At 40.9% G+C, this 15,021-nt stretch overlaps 1 long non-coding RNA gene across 1 annotated transcript; it reads left to right on the forward strand.

Annotated features, from left to right (window-relative positions):
* The first annotated feature begins 11,322 nt into the window (after positions 1 to 11,322).
* On the forward strand, positions 11,323 to 13,035 carry LOC146573503 (uncharacterized). The gene is made up of 3 exons (XR_014892949.1): positions 11,323 to 12,189; positions 12,315 to 12,470; positions 12,711 to 13,035. It is a non-coding gene; the product is annotated as an uncharacterized LOC146573503 (long non-coding RNA).
* The last annotated feature ends 1,986 nt before the right edge of the window (positions 13,036 to 15,021 follow it).

Here is a 15,021-nt window from a genome sequence, read left to right on the forward strand (position 1 = left end):
AGCAGGGGGACTTTGAAGGTGTCTTCATTGAAAAAGATGAGGAAGTTGCTGAGTTTGTGAAATACATCCAGAGACACACAAATCATGTAAGATACACATATATATATATATATTAGTGCTGTTAGCGTTAATCTTGTTAAAATGACGTTAATGCCATAACCATATACACATACACGTATCCAGTGATGCCCTCATGCAGACCGATATTTGGCCCTGGCAGAGCACAAGTGAACGTAAGCTCTTGATATATAAATATCCTTTTTAAACAAACTCCCAGTATCTGAGCAGTAGTTGAATGTTTTGTTCTTGAATCATAATATGCTACTATGTTTTCCCATCTGATGTTGTTAAACTGTAGCTGCTGCTGACCTCCGGACAAAGAGAAAAGTCTTTGAGAAGGTGATGGCTGTGAGGCGCCTGAGAGAGGAGGAGATGATCCTTTGCAGGGAGATGCGGCATCACTGGACAGTGTTGCGAATGCCATCTGTGGTGTTGGGAACAATCTCCTCAGACTGTAAGCACTTTATTTATTTATTAATTTTTTGATGAATCGATTGAAAATAAGAGCAGATGCTAAAGTCTTACTGGATCTTTTACCTATATCTAGATTGCTAGCTAACACTGCCTTCTCCCTTTTAAAAAAATGTTTAATTACAGCATCCTAATTCCTTGTGTTTATGAGGTGAGGTTTTTTTTTTGTTTGTTTGTTTGTTTTTTAACTTTTCTCATATTTATTTGTTTTGTTCTTTTTACAGCCTCCTTTGTTGGCATGTCGGAGGATGCACAGAAGGGACTCTGTAGCCTGGTTTTAGAAAACAAAGTGAACTGAAAGCTGAAATGCTCAAAGTAAAGGACGTGTACAAGAGAATCCTCAGCCACCAACCACTCCTGGAAATGGACTCGGAGGAGGACATTCCAGACGATGCCACTGAGAGTGATTTGAGCACTTCTGCTGAAGACTGATTGTGTCATCATTGATGTTATGTTTGGTAAAATAAAAAGTTAATCACATCTCTGTTTAATGTGATTTTTCAACAGACATTTTACATTTTGAGAAGAAAAATGGAATTTCCTTGGTGCAGTTGTTTACCCTGAATCATTATTTCCCATCTAATTTAATGACTAGTGTACATGTTCAGATACGATAACATAATTTAATTTATGGGATGCTTTCTGGGCTGCTCAAATGATCACAAAATTTAAAAGCACCAGGCAGCACACTCACAAGTACATTTTTTGTTCAGTGTTTTGTCGAAGAAATCAACAAGTACAATTGAGATGTTTGCTGTAGTGGTGTGTTTGTTAAGAAGCATGCCAGCACACCGGTGAAGTGACAGTCCCAGAATGCACCCGAGCCAGTGACTCGCCCCAGAGCAAATGAAATTGCTTATCTAGAAAGACAACCGTCATCAAAGAAGAAGTAAAAGAGTAGGAAACAAATGGTAAGGGAAGGTACTGTGGGGTAGGAAAGAAAGGCCAGAGCTGTGCAAAATGACCTCCAGCAGGCTACAAATGTGCACGTCTGCTCAAACGGTCAGAAACCGACTCCATGAGGGTGGTATGAGGGCCCGACGTCCACAGGTGGGGTTGTGCTTACAGCCCAACACCGTGCCGGATGTTTGGCATTTGCCAGACAACACAAAGATTGGCAACTTTGCCACTGGCGCCCTGTGCTCCTCACAGATGAAAGCAGGTTCACACTGAGCACTTGTGACAGAGTCTGGGGACGCCGTGGAGAACCTTCTGCTGCCTGCAACATCCTCCAGCATGAGTTTGGCAGTGGGTCAGTTTTGGTGTGGGGTGGCATTTCTTTGGGGAGCTGCACAGCCCTCCATGTGTTCGGCAGAGGTAGCCTGACTGCCATTAGGTACTGAGATGAGATCCTCAGACCCCTTGTGAGACCATATGCTGGTGCGGTTGGCCCCGGGTTCCTCCTAATGCAAGACAATCCTAGACCTCATGTGGCTGGAGTGTGTCAGCAGTTCCTGCAAGATGAAGGCAATGATGCTGTGGACTGGCCCGCCCATTCCCCAGACCTGAATCCAATTGAGGACATCTGGGACATCATGTCTCGCTCCATCCACCAACTGCACCACAAAATGTCCAGGAGTGGGCAGATGCTTTAGTCCTGGAGTCTGGGAGGAGATCCATCAGGAGAGCATCTGCCACTTCATCAGGAGCATGTCCAGGTGTTGTAGGGAGGTCATACAGGCATGTGGAGGCCACACAGACTAGTGAGCCTCATTTTGACATGTTTTAAGAACATTACATAAAACCAAATTAATGATTCTGTATTGCATTGATCAAGGAACCAACCCAATAGGAGCTAAAGGAATCCTCTTGACATTACTTCACTCAGTAAGTTTATACTATGTTTAATGTGCATTTTCTTCATCAGTTTTGAACATAACATGTTAGCGCTCCCTGGTCCTTTTTGGAGACAGATCCTGAGACAGCAGGCAGCTATGGAGAACTCGTGTCAGCTGTGGTAATTAAGGAATACTTTGATTTAATATTGATTTCATGACAACTATCCTCAGGCACATATTCCTGGATATATATGATGACATAAGTAAAGTCCCATTTTACAATCATTGCCTTCTTTGATCTGACTTATTGCCTCAGACTTTGGCCCTGTGTCCCCAAAAGTATAGAAAATCCATGACACTGAGTAAGAGGCCTTTATCATGTTATAAGTGAGAGAGTTTGGTGTAACAGTGGTTGAACATGCCAAATCAATCCACAACATACTGCCATTCCCCAGCTGTAACCTGCATATGCATCAAACCAAAATCCAGTATCATAGACATAAAGATGAGGTTAAAGGGGTTGTATCATTTTGCCAGATAGCTTCATCCCAAAAAAGATAAACATTCTTCAAAAACAAAAGTTTGTGAATATTTGCTGTATTGCCAGGCCTAAACCAACCTGTTAAACTTATCAAATTATTGTCATAGATACGAACCTATTGATTGAAACAGAATAATCCATTGAAGCCTCCATCATCATCCACGATCACTGTTACTGTTCAGATTATTTCATCTCTGTTTTCCTCTAGAATGTTTTGAAAATCAGCATTTGATCAACAGACTTTTTAAAAGTTTATTTTGATCCTATTGTTTACGTGTGTAATTGCATTTTTATTGAAATTATGACAGGAAAACCCTTAATCAAATTGTATCTTTGATATCTAATAATAATATTAACAATAATGTTACATATGTAATATGTACACAATAATAATGTGCAAACAAACAAGAAAAATAGCAAAAAATGTCAATTTTTTTCTAATACCCTGTATATAAAAACCACATATGACCACAACTCCAAATGTGCAATTGTCACTGCATCTAAACATGACATATTACAAAAAGGTAGAAACATATAATATACAATATGTTCTGAAGCTGGTACTGGTGCAGTTAACTTTGCTTTAGGCTCCCATACACAGTAGGTGTTACTTACCTTACGTGCAGTGCAGTATTACTTTACCTTGTAATATGTTATAATAAGCAAGTCACTTCTATATTTATGAGGATGTAGACAATAATGTTGGCTGATATGTAAAACTATGAGATGTCGAGTGCAGGGAAGATATTATTGATGGATCAGATTCATGAATGTGTTAGGTACTTAAGCCACAATTAGAGAGTGAAACAGAGACTGACACTGGTTGAAATGTATAGTAAATATTTTATTTTGAACTTTTATGCTGAACTACAAGCTGTGAACTGTGCGATCTCTGCGACCTGTGGTGCCTGGTTTACTGTGTGTAAAACTGTGCAGGTTCCCATGTGTCATCCCACACTTTGCCACTGTCAGGAGAAAAACATAACAAAGAACAACCACACACAAAATAGGACAATTTAGGTTGTGACATATGACAATTTTTTAGGATGAAATATCTTCTATATTCATGTCATGCTTTATACACCTTCATTGTAATATAAATGAATCAAATCAAGTCAGACAGTAATAATATATGTAGTAGATGTCAAGCAGGACCACAGCAGCAGCCACGATCCATCGGAACCTGCTGGATGAGAGAGCACAGAAACTCCAGGGAAGAAGTTTAGTTAGTAACATGCATGAACTGCATTACTGAGACATGTATGTTTACAGATGGTGAGGGAGAGGGGGAGAGTTTTCAGTAAAACGAGACGCGACTGCATCTTCAACCAATACTGAGCCTGCATAACCCTGAAAGAGACAGACAGAGAGGGGGGGGGGGGGGGGGGGACGACACTAACCCCCAGCAGTCTGGTCCCATTACAGCATAACTAAGGGCTGAGCTGAACCAGCCCTAACTATAAGCTCTATAAAGAAGTAAAGTCTTATGCCTACTCTTAAAAGTGTTGACCATGTCCACCTCCAAATCTCATAATGGACTTTGGAGGTGGACAGCTATCAAGCTCCTCACAGAAGAGGAGCTCGATAGCTAAAAGCTCTCAATTTACTTTAGTCCAAATACATGAATTCAAATTGAGGTGATAACTATTTATCAACAATATGAATGTCTGTTCCTGTCCAACAAAGTTGTTACTACATACCATGTTGAGCAAGGCTTCCACTTGACTTTAACTTCTTCTTTTTCCTGAAAAACATGATATAAACAAACAATTAATTAAGAAAGACATGCAAGTTGCATACAAAAAGGAGCTTATAAACATTTGTGTACTATTGAATGGCTCAATAAAAACATAAGAACCACTACAATGCGTGTACTGCCAGCATCGAGTGCATGTTAGCAAAGCAACACTGCTTACATTGTGGCTCACAAGCAAAACTAACTGAAGCAGATGTTACTGAATGGGAAGGAGCACCTCCACATCAATCACTCCTTCTGAGCATGATGTCAGGAGGACTTTAAAGAACGTAAACATCAGGAAGGCAGCACGACTAGGTCGTATCAGGTGGTCTGTTCTTATTTAATGTCCTATTTGGAGTGAAATCCTGACTCAGTGGCTGAATTAGTGTAGATTCATCAAATACAAAAGCTTATGGATATTCAGTCAGGCACAGTTCAAATCCGGGAAGTCCAAAGACGCAAACAAATCTGCACAACAGCAGGCTAAATTACTTACATTTACAACTCTCCTGTCTACTATCTCTTCATATTTGAAAATCTTCTGTGTACGGTGTTTTCGGCATTCTGAAAAATAACAAATGAAATATTTACATGAGTTCTGTAAAACTGGAAAAAAATGCAAAAATTAAGAAAAAGAGATCTTAACGAACATGTCATGTGTTTCGTACATTTACAATACCATAACGTCTAACCTTTCCTTGTCCTTTTTTTGTTTGGGACATCCGAGGTGTACACAGTAGAAATTGAGGGAGATGCAGGATGTGGAGATGAAGAGGAGGATGCAGGAGGAAGCAGAGATGAAGAGGAGGATGCAGGAGGAAGCAGAGACAGAGAGGAATGTGCAGGAGGAAGCAGAGATGAAGAGGAGGATGCAGGAGGAAGCAGAGATGAAGAGGAGGATGCAGGAGGAAGCAGAGATGAAGAGGAGGATGCAAGAGGAAGCAGAGACGGAGAGAAGGATGCAGGAGGAAGCAGAGACGGAGAGGAGGATGCAGGAGGAAGCAGAGATGAAGAGGAGGATGCAAGAGGAAGCAGAGATGAAGAGGAGGATGCAGGAGGAAGCAGAGACAGAGAGGAAGATGCAGAGGAAGCACAGACGAAGAGGAGGAAGCAGAGATGGAGAGGAGGATGCAGGAGGAAGCAGAGATGAAGAGGAGGATGCAAGAGGAAGCAGAGATGAAGAGGAGGATGCAGGAGGAAGCAGAGACAGAGAGAAAGATGCAGGAGGAAGCAGAGATGAAGAGGAGGATGCAGGAGGAAGCAGAGACAGAGAGGAAGATGCAGGAGGAAGCAGAGACAGAGAGGAAGATGCAGGAGGAAGCAGAGACAGAGAGGAATATGCAGGAGGAAGCAGAGATGAAGAGGAGGATGCAGGAGGAAGCAGAGATGAAGAGGAGGATGCAGGAGGAAGCAGAGACAGAGAGGTTTTTCTCCCTAATTTAATGCTTTCTTTTAATGACATCGTTAACATTTCTCAACAAAAACACATGAAAGTATCACTGATAATTCAACAATAAAAGCTTGGAGTCATTTGGCGCGGCTGCCCCTCTGTTGGTCTTCCATGGTCTCTTGTGTTCTGGGGGCCTCTGGATGTCTGGAGTTTTGATCTCCTCCATACCCGCTTCACACCCTGGAGGACGGGGCTGTGGCCCCCCCACACTCCCTAGCAGATCGTTACATGGAGAAACCTTTGGAATACAAGCGCGCTGATCCACACAGGTATGCACACGGGTGTTCACTGCTCGTAGACCCAAATTACACCTTTCTTGGCCGCTACTTCGAAGCACATCTGTCCTGCGTGCTGCACAACAACATTGAATATTTAGTATTTACTGCTGTTTACACTTAGCTAGATTAATGCGATGGTGTTGTGTTTAGTATGTTGCTTTGGTTTTTTTTGCTTGTTTTCTATTTTTCTCTCAACAGGTGATCCAGGAGATTTTTATTTTTTTTTCTCCCCCCCTTTCTCACTGTCCCTCTCCCCTTCTGTTTTTCCTTTCCTTCCTCTTTCTTTCTCCCTTTCCTATCCCTCACTCATGTCTGTCCCATCTGTAACATCTGAAAATAAAATATAATAAATAATAAAAACAAAGATCGACCAAATGGACCAATACGGCAATGCCACGATGATCCATTTGGCAAAGTAAATCCATTGGGTATCCTTGTTGGTCTTCAGACAACAATTCTGATGGCTAAAGAACCAAATGGGACAGGCAAAAAAAAAAAAAAAAAATAATAATAACCCCGTCACGGCGAAACATGACACCGTGAAGCACAATCTAACTGGAGAACCGGGGACCCTCTCCGCGAACGGGTTTTTCTTCCTAATTTAATGCTTTCTTTTAATGACATCGTTAACATTTCTCAACAAAAACACATGAAAGTAAGTAAGTAAGTAAGTAAAATTTTATTTATATAGCACATTTCTAGATAGAGATCACAAAGTGCTTTACAAGATATAACAGATTAAAAAGACAAAATACAAACAAAGTTAGCAAAAGGCAGTTTTAAAAAGATGTGTTTTTAGCTGTTTTTTAAAAGTAATCAATGAATCAGCGGATCGTAAGTCCTGAGGAAGGGAATTCCACAGTCTGGCGGCCACAGTAGCAAAAGCTCTATCACCCCTAGTTTTCAGTCTTGTATACTGAATGACAAGTAGGCCCTGACTACTCGACCTCAGAGACCTACTAGGGGCATAGGGCTGTAAAAGTTCAATGATATATGGTGGTGCTTGTTGTTGAAGAGCCTTGAAAGTTAAAACCAAAATCTTAAACTGGACTCTAAATTCAACAGGAAGCCAATGTAACTGCATGAGCAACGGTGTTATATGTGAAAATTTAGAAGCTTTCGTCAAAAGTCTTGCTGCAGCATTCTGAACGATCTGCAGACGCTCCAAAGGACCTTTATTTAAACAAGTAAACAGGGAATTGCAATAGTCCAGTCGTGAAGAGATAAAAGCATGAATAACAATCTCCAGTTCGGTATAGGATATAATAGAGCTCAATTTAGAAATATTTCTTAAATGATAAAAGCAAGACCGAACAAGAGATTTAACATGACTATCTAACGTAAGAGCAGGATCAAGGATAATCCCTAAGTTCCTGACAGATGGTTTTACAAACGTTGAAAGAGGACCAAGAGCATTTATTATACTGGGTATATGTCTATCTGGGGCACATAAGAGGACTTCGGTTTTACTTTCATTTAGTTGGAGGAAGTTTTCAGCCATCCAGCCTTTAATGGTTTCCAAGCACACATTTAAAAGCCGCAGCTTAGAAGCCTCTTCCGGTTTAAAAGATATATAGAGTTGGATATCGTCCGCATAACAATGGTAACAAATATCCTCAAAAGGGCTCAAAATGTGCTGAAGAGGGAGTAAATAAACTAAAAACAGTAATGGCCCTAGCACAGAGCCTTGTGGCACACCAAAAGACAGGGACGCAGAAGATGATCTATACTTAGAAACTGCCACAGAAGAATATCGTTCAGAGAGATACGAGGAGAACCATTTCAATGCAGTCCCAGAGACACCAACCCAGTGTTTCAGCCTGTTAAGTAAAATATAGTGGTCAACAGTATCAAAGGCCGACGTAAGATCCAACATTAAGAGAACAGAACATTTACCTGCATCGCTTTGTAACAAAATGTCATTAGAAACTCTAAGAAGGGCTGTTTCAGTGGAATGAACTTTACGAAAGCCAGATTGAAATTTGTCGAAAATACTATATTTATCTAAAACTGCTGTAAGCTGCTTAGCCACGATCTTCTCTAGAATCTTAGCAATTAACGGAATTTTTGAGATCGGTCTATAATTGCTAGTGAGAGATGGGTCCAGCATAGGCTTTTTTAACAAGGGATGTATAACAGCAGTTTTAAAATAGGCAGGGACTATGCCCGAGGCCAAGGAGGTATTAATTATAGTAAGAATACAGGGACCAGTAGAGTAAAAGACATTTTTAAATAATGATGCAGGTAAAAAATCAAGAGAGCAAGAGGATAATTTTGTTGCACTAACTATTTTTCCCAGCTCTGGTAGTGAAACAGGTGAAAAACCTTCTAAAACAACAGGCCGAGCTGGCGTGGGAACAGACAGCGCAGACGCTGAAAAAGACAGGTTTTTCCTTATGTTGCTAATTTTTTCTAAAAAGAAAGCAAGAAAAGTTTCACAATCTTCAACAGAAGAAATAATAGCAGCAGGTGGAGCAGGAGTAATAATATTAGTAATAGTATCAAATAAAACTTTAGGATTACCTCTGCTCCTTGCAACCAACTGAGAAAAGTAAGCAGCCCTCGCAACTCTAATAGCATTGTTAAAGGAGGCTAAAAGATCCTTTAAATAGAGGAGATGAACATTTAAGTGAGTTTTCCTCCATAACCGCTCGGCTTTACGACAATTACGTTTTATAAGACGAATGTTGTCATTTAACCAGGGTACAGACTTGGAAACAGGCACAGGTCTCATTTTAATCGGACAGATTTCATCTGAGATCGAAAGACAATGATAATTGAATAGATCTATAGAAAAATCAACATCGTTTTGTGGGGATAATGTTAAATTAAAAACATCAGAGAACTTCTGTGCTGTGGAGGAGTCTAAAGTGCGGGAAATAACTGTCCGATGAACAGGAGACATAGGCTCATAAAAAGACATATTAAAAAAGACACAATAATGGTCAGAAATAAAAATGTCCTTAGAACAGATATAATCAATATTCAGACCCAAAGAAAAAACAAGGTCCAGTGTATGGCCTTTGTTATGTGTGGGGCCAGATACATGTTACATACATACATACATATCACTGATAATTCAACAGTAAAAGCTTGGAGTCATTTTTGACCAGGACATGTCCTTCAACGCACATATTAAACAAATATGTAAGACTGCTTTCTTCCATTTGCGCAACATCTCTAAAATTAGAAATATCCTGTCTCAGAGTGATGCTGAAAAACTAGTTCATGCATTTATTACTTCCAGGCTGGACTACTGTAATTCATTATTATCAGGATGTCCAAAAAACTCACTGAAAAGCCTCCAGCTAATCCAAAATGCTGCAGCAAGAGTCCTGACAGGGACTAGAAAGAGAGAGCAGATTTCTCCTGTTTTGGCTTCCCTTCATTGGCTTCCTGTTAAGTCCAGAATTGAATTCAAAATCCTGCTCCTCACATACAAGGTCTTAAATAATCAGGCCCCATCTTATCTTAATGACGTTGTAGTACCATATCACCCTATTAGAGCACTTTGCTCTCGCTCTGCAGGCCTACTTGTTGTTCCTGGAGTATTTAAAAGTAGAATGGGAGGGAGAGCCTTCAGTTTTCAGGCCCCACTTCTGTGGAACCAGCTTCCAGTTTGGATTCGGGAGACAGACACTATCTCTACTTTTAAGATTAGGCTTAAAACTTTCCTTTTTGCTAAAGCATATAGTTAGGGCTGGACCAGGTGACCCTGAATCCTCCCTTAGTTATGCTGCAATAGACGTAGGCTGCCGGGGGATTCCCATGATGCATTGAGTTTTTCCTTTCCAGTCACCTTTCTCACTCACTATGTATTAACAGACCTCTCTGCATTGAATCATATCTGTTATTAATCTCTGTCTCTCTTCCACAGCATGTCTTTATCCTGTCTTCCTTCTCTCACCCCAACCGGTCGCAGCAGATGGCCGCCCCTCCCTGAGCCTGGTTCTGCCGGAGGTTTCTTCCTGTTAAAAGGGAGTTTTTCCTTCCCACTGTCGCTTGCTCATAGGGGGTCATATGATTGTTGGGTTTTTCTCTGTATCTATGAAGCGCCTTGAGGCGACTTTTGTTGTGATTTGGCGCTATATAAATCAAATTGAATTGAATTGAATTAAAATCGCTTCATGTTTTGGCCACCACACAGTGTTTTCCGAACTGATTCACGATCTGAAAGTGTGCAGATCTAACGTACATAATCCTTTGTTAGGTTTATTATTTTCATTTCACACGTAAAACATTTATAGATTCATTCACCACTCCTGTTAGTTTGAGCTTCAGGCTGCTGACGAACTCCTTCAAGATATGCAGGTAACATTTTTAGTGGAATCAGTTGTTAAAGAGGGAACACGCTTGTCTAATATTTTGTACGGAGTAAACGTTATATTATTTTAAATTTTTTTTTAAAGTTTATGTCACATTAAGTTGGTTAACTTAAGCTGTTTGATAATCTTTGCTTTAATCATAGACTGTATTTTAGGCGTTCCCTTTTTTCCTTGTTAATTGCGTAGAATGATGCACAGAGTGAACCTCAGCCAAGACCAGTGCGCTGGAAAAAACGTGACAGACAGGGAGCTTTTATTCCTCAAAGATCATCAACCACTCGAAGTACTAGTTGCATGCCACGTGCTCAGTGTTCACACAACCATTGATTTTATCTCACAACTTGTTTTCACCAAAGAATTTCAGTAAGTAAATATTCTTCAATTTTTTTCCCCCTCCAGTGTCCAGAGAGCAGCATCAATGTCCACGTGAAGAACCTAGTTATGTTGCCAGTGTCAACCCAACAAAAGGTACTTTACCTTCTTGTATTTATTGTGATTTCTGTTTACTTTTATATTTGTTGTTATAGTTGAGTTATGCAGGGCTTTTGTGCAGTCCTAAGAAACATACTGCCTAGAGTGTTTTTCACTTTGTGGAAGAGTTTCTTCCTTTCTTTCTTTTTTTTCTGTTAGTGTATGGTGCTTCATCAGGAGCTCCTTCAGTTGTTGGAGGATGGAGAAGAGGATGCAGCCATGACTTGTGAGACGTCGTCTGAGTCAGCTGCTACTCACTGGGCGATCAGAAATATGGTGTCCTTGCAAAAGTGGAAAGAGGCCAGGCCTTGTCTTATAGACAATATGTTAGCTACTCTGGATCCACAGTCACACCGTGTGTGTCAGTGTGGCAAACAAGTAGTTGTGAGGTGTCTGGACTGCCTGCCTCTTCCATTCCTTTGTGCTGACTGTGATATTGCAGTTCACACACGCTTTGTCCTGCACAACAGAGAGGCAGTAACAGGAGGGTTTTTGCAGCCTTCATCAGAGTTTCACAAGCCAATAGGTACGGTTTTTAAGTCTTATGCATTTCTTGCTTTGTATGAGTATGAGTGGGTGCTGTTATTGTATATTTATTGGAGTGGAGTGGAGTGCTGTAAAGTTTGAGGTGGACAGGATGTGCAAGGAGCCATGCTTTAGCTGCCCTGCCTGCACTCCAGACATGCTTGCCGTCTCAGTTGATGGAAACCGCAAGCTTTATCGCTTTCAGTCAAATGCAAGGTACGTTATGCATTGTGTACATAAGTCAAATATGGATTTGTAGAAAAATGTATTTTAATGTTTCTTTTCAAACAACTGTCACTGTGTTCGTTCAGCACTTCAGAGCAGGGGGACTTTGAAGGTGTCTTCATTGAAAAAGATGAGGAAGTTGCTGAGTTTGTGAAATACATCCAGAGACACACAAATCATGTAAGATACACACATATATATATATATTAGTGCTGTTAGCGTTAATCTTGTTAAAATGACGTTAATGCCATAACCATATACACATACACGTATCCAGTGATGCCCTCATGCAGACCGATATTTGGCCCTGGCAGAGCACAAGTGAACGTAAGCTCTTGATATATAAATATCCTTTTTAAACAAACTCCCAGTATCTGAGCAGTAGTTGAATGTTTTGTTCTTGAATCATAATATGCTACTATGTTTTCCCATCTGATGTTGTTAAACTGTAGCTGCTGCTGACCTCCGGACAAAGAGAAAAGTCTTTGAGAAGGTGATGGCTGTGAGGCGCCTGAGAGAGGAGGAGATGATCCTTTGCAGGGAGATGCGGCATCACTGGACAGTGTTGCGAATGCCATCTGTGGTGTTGGGAACAATCTCCTCAGACTGTAAGCACTTTATTTATTTATTAATTTTTTGATGAATCGATTGAAAATAAGAGCAGATGCTAAAGTCTTACTGGATCTTTTACCTATATCTAGATTGCTAGCTAACACTGCCTTCTCCCTTTTAAAAAAATGTTTAATTACAGCATCCTAATTCCTTGTGTTTATGAGGTGAGGTTTTTTTTTTGTTTGTTTGTTTGTTTTTTACTTTTCTCATATTTATTTGTTTTGTTCTTTTTACAGCCTCCTTTGTTGGCATGTCGGAGGATGCACAGAAGGGACTCTGTAGCCTGGTTTTAGAAAACAAAGTGAACTGAAAGCTGAAATGCTCAAAGTAAAGGACGTGTACAAGAGAATCCTCAGCCACCAACCACTCCTGGAAATGGACTCGGAGGAGGACATTCCAGACGATGCCACTGAGAGTGATTTGAGCACTTCTGCTGAAGACTGATTGTGTCATCATTGATGTTATGTTTGGTAAAATAAAAAGTTAATCACATCTCTGTTTAATGTGATTTTTCAACAGACATTTTACATTTTGAGAAGAAAAATGGAATTTCCTTGGTGCAGTTGTTTACCCTGAATCATTATTTCCCATCTAATTTAATGACTAGTGTACATGTTCAGATACGATAACATAATTTAATTTATGGGATGCTTTCTGGGCTGCTCAAATGATCACAAAATTTAAAAGCACCAGGCAGCACACTCACAAGTACATTTTTTGTTCAGTGTTTTGTCGAAGAAATCAACAAGTACAATTGAGATGTTTGCTGTAGTGGTGTGTTTGTTAAGAAGCATGCCAGCACACTGGTGAAGTGACAGTCCCAGAATGCACCCGAGCCAGTGACTCGCCCCAGAGCAAATGAAATTGCTTATCTAGAAAGACAACCGTCATCAAAGAAGAAGTAAAAGAGTAGGAAACAAATGGTAAGGGAAGGTACTGTGGGGTAGGAAAGAAAGGCCAGAGCTGTGCAAAATGACCTCCAGCAGGCTACAAATGTGCACGTCTGCTCAAACGGTCAGAAACCGACTCCATGAGGGTGGTATGAGGGCCCGACGTCCACAGGTGGGGTTGTGCTTACAGCCCAACACCGTGCCGGATGTTTGGCATTTGCCAGACAACACAAAGATTGGCAACTTTGCCACTGGCGCCCTGTGCTCCTCACAGATGAAAGCAGGTTCACACTGAGCACTTGTGACAGAGTCTGGGGACGCCGTGGAGAACCTTCTGCTGCCTGCAACATCCTCCAGCATGAGTTTGGCAGTGGGTCAGTTTTGGTGTGGGGTGGCATTTCTTTGGGGAGCTGCACAGCCCTCCATGTGTTCGGCAGAGGTAGCCTGACTGCCATTAGGTACTGAGATGAGATCCTCAGACCCCTTGTGAGACCATATGCTGGTGCGGTTGGCCCCGGGTTCCTCCTAATGCAAGACAATCCTAGACCTCATGTGGCTGGAGTGTGTCAGCAGTTCCTGCAAGATGAAGGCAATGATGCTGTGGACTGGCCCGCCCATTCCCCAGACCTGAATCCAATTGAGGACATCTGGGACATCATGTCTCGCTCCATCCACCAACTGCACCACAAAATGTCCAGGAGTGGGCAGATGCTTTAGTCCTGGAGTCTGGGAGGAGATCCATCAGGAGAGCATCTGCCACTTCATCAGGAGCATGTCCAGGTGTTGTAGGGAGGTCATACAGGCATGTGGAGGCCACACAGACTAGTGAGCCTCATTTTGACATGTTTTAAGAACATTACATAAAACCAAATTAATGATTCTGTATTGCATTGATCAAGGAACCAACCCAATAGGAGCTAAAGGAATCCTCTTGACATTACTTCACTCAGTAAGTTTATACTATGTTTAATGTGCATTTTCTTCATCAGTTTTGAACATAACATGTTAGCGCTCCCTGGTCCTTTTTGGAGACAGATCCTGAGACAGCAGGCAGCTATGGAGAACTCGTGTCAGCTGTGGTAATTAAGGAATACTTTGATTTAATATTGATTTCATGACAACTATCCTCAGGCACATATTCCTGGATATATATGATGACATAAGTAAAGTCCCATTTTACAATCATTGCCTTCTTTGATCTGACTTATTGCCTCAGACTTTGGCCCTGTGTCCCCAAAAGTATAGAAAATCCATGACACTGAGTAAGAGGCCTTTATCATGTTATAAGTGAGAGAGTTTGGTGTAACAGTGGTTGAACATGCCAAATCAATCCACAACATACTGCCATTCCCCAGCTGTAACCTGCATATGCATCAAACCAAAATCCAGTATCATAGACATAAAGATGAGGTTAAAGGGGTTGTATCATTTTGCCAGATAGCTTCATCCCAAAAAAGATAAACATTCTTCAAAAACAAAAGTTTGTGAATATTTGCTGTATTGCCAGGCCTAAACCAACCTGTTAAACTTATCAAATTATTGTCATAGATACGAACCTATTGATTGAAACAGAATAATCCATTGAAGCCTCCATCATCATCCACGATCACTGTTACTGTTCAGATTATTTCATCTCTGTTTTCCTCTAGAATGTTTT

This window comes from Mchenga conophoros, linkage group LG6 (assembly GCF_057382185.1).
Source record: "Mchenga conophoros isolate Kocher_MC1m ecotype Shallow Benthic linkage group LG6, M_conophoros_male_GT1.1, whole genome shotgun sequence".
Taxonomy (NCBI): domain Eukaryota; kingdom Metazoa; phylum Chordata; class Actinopteri; order Cichliformes; family Cichlidae; genus Mchenga; species Mchenga conophoros.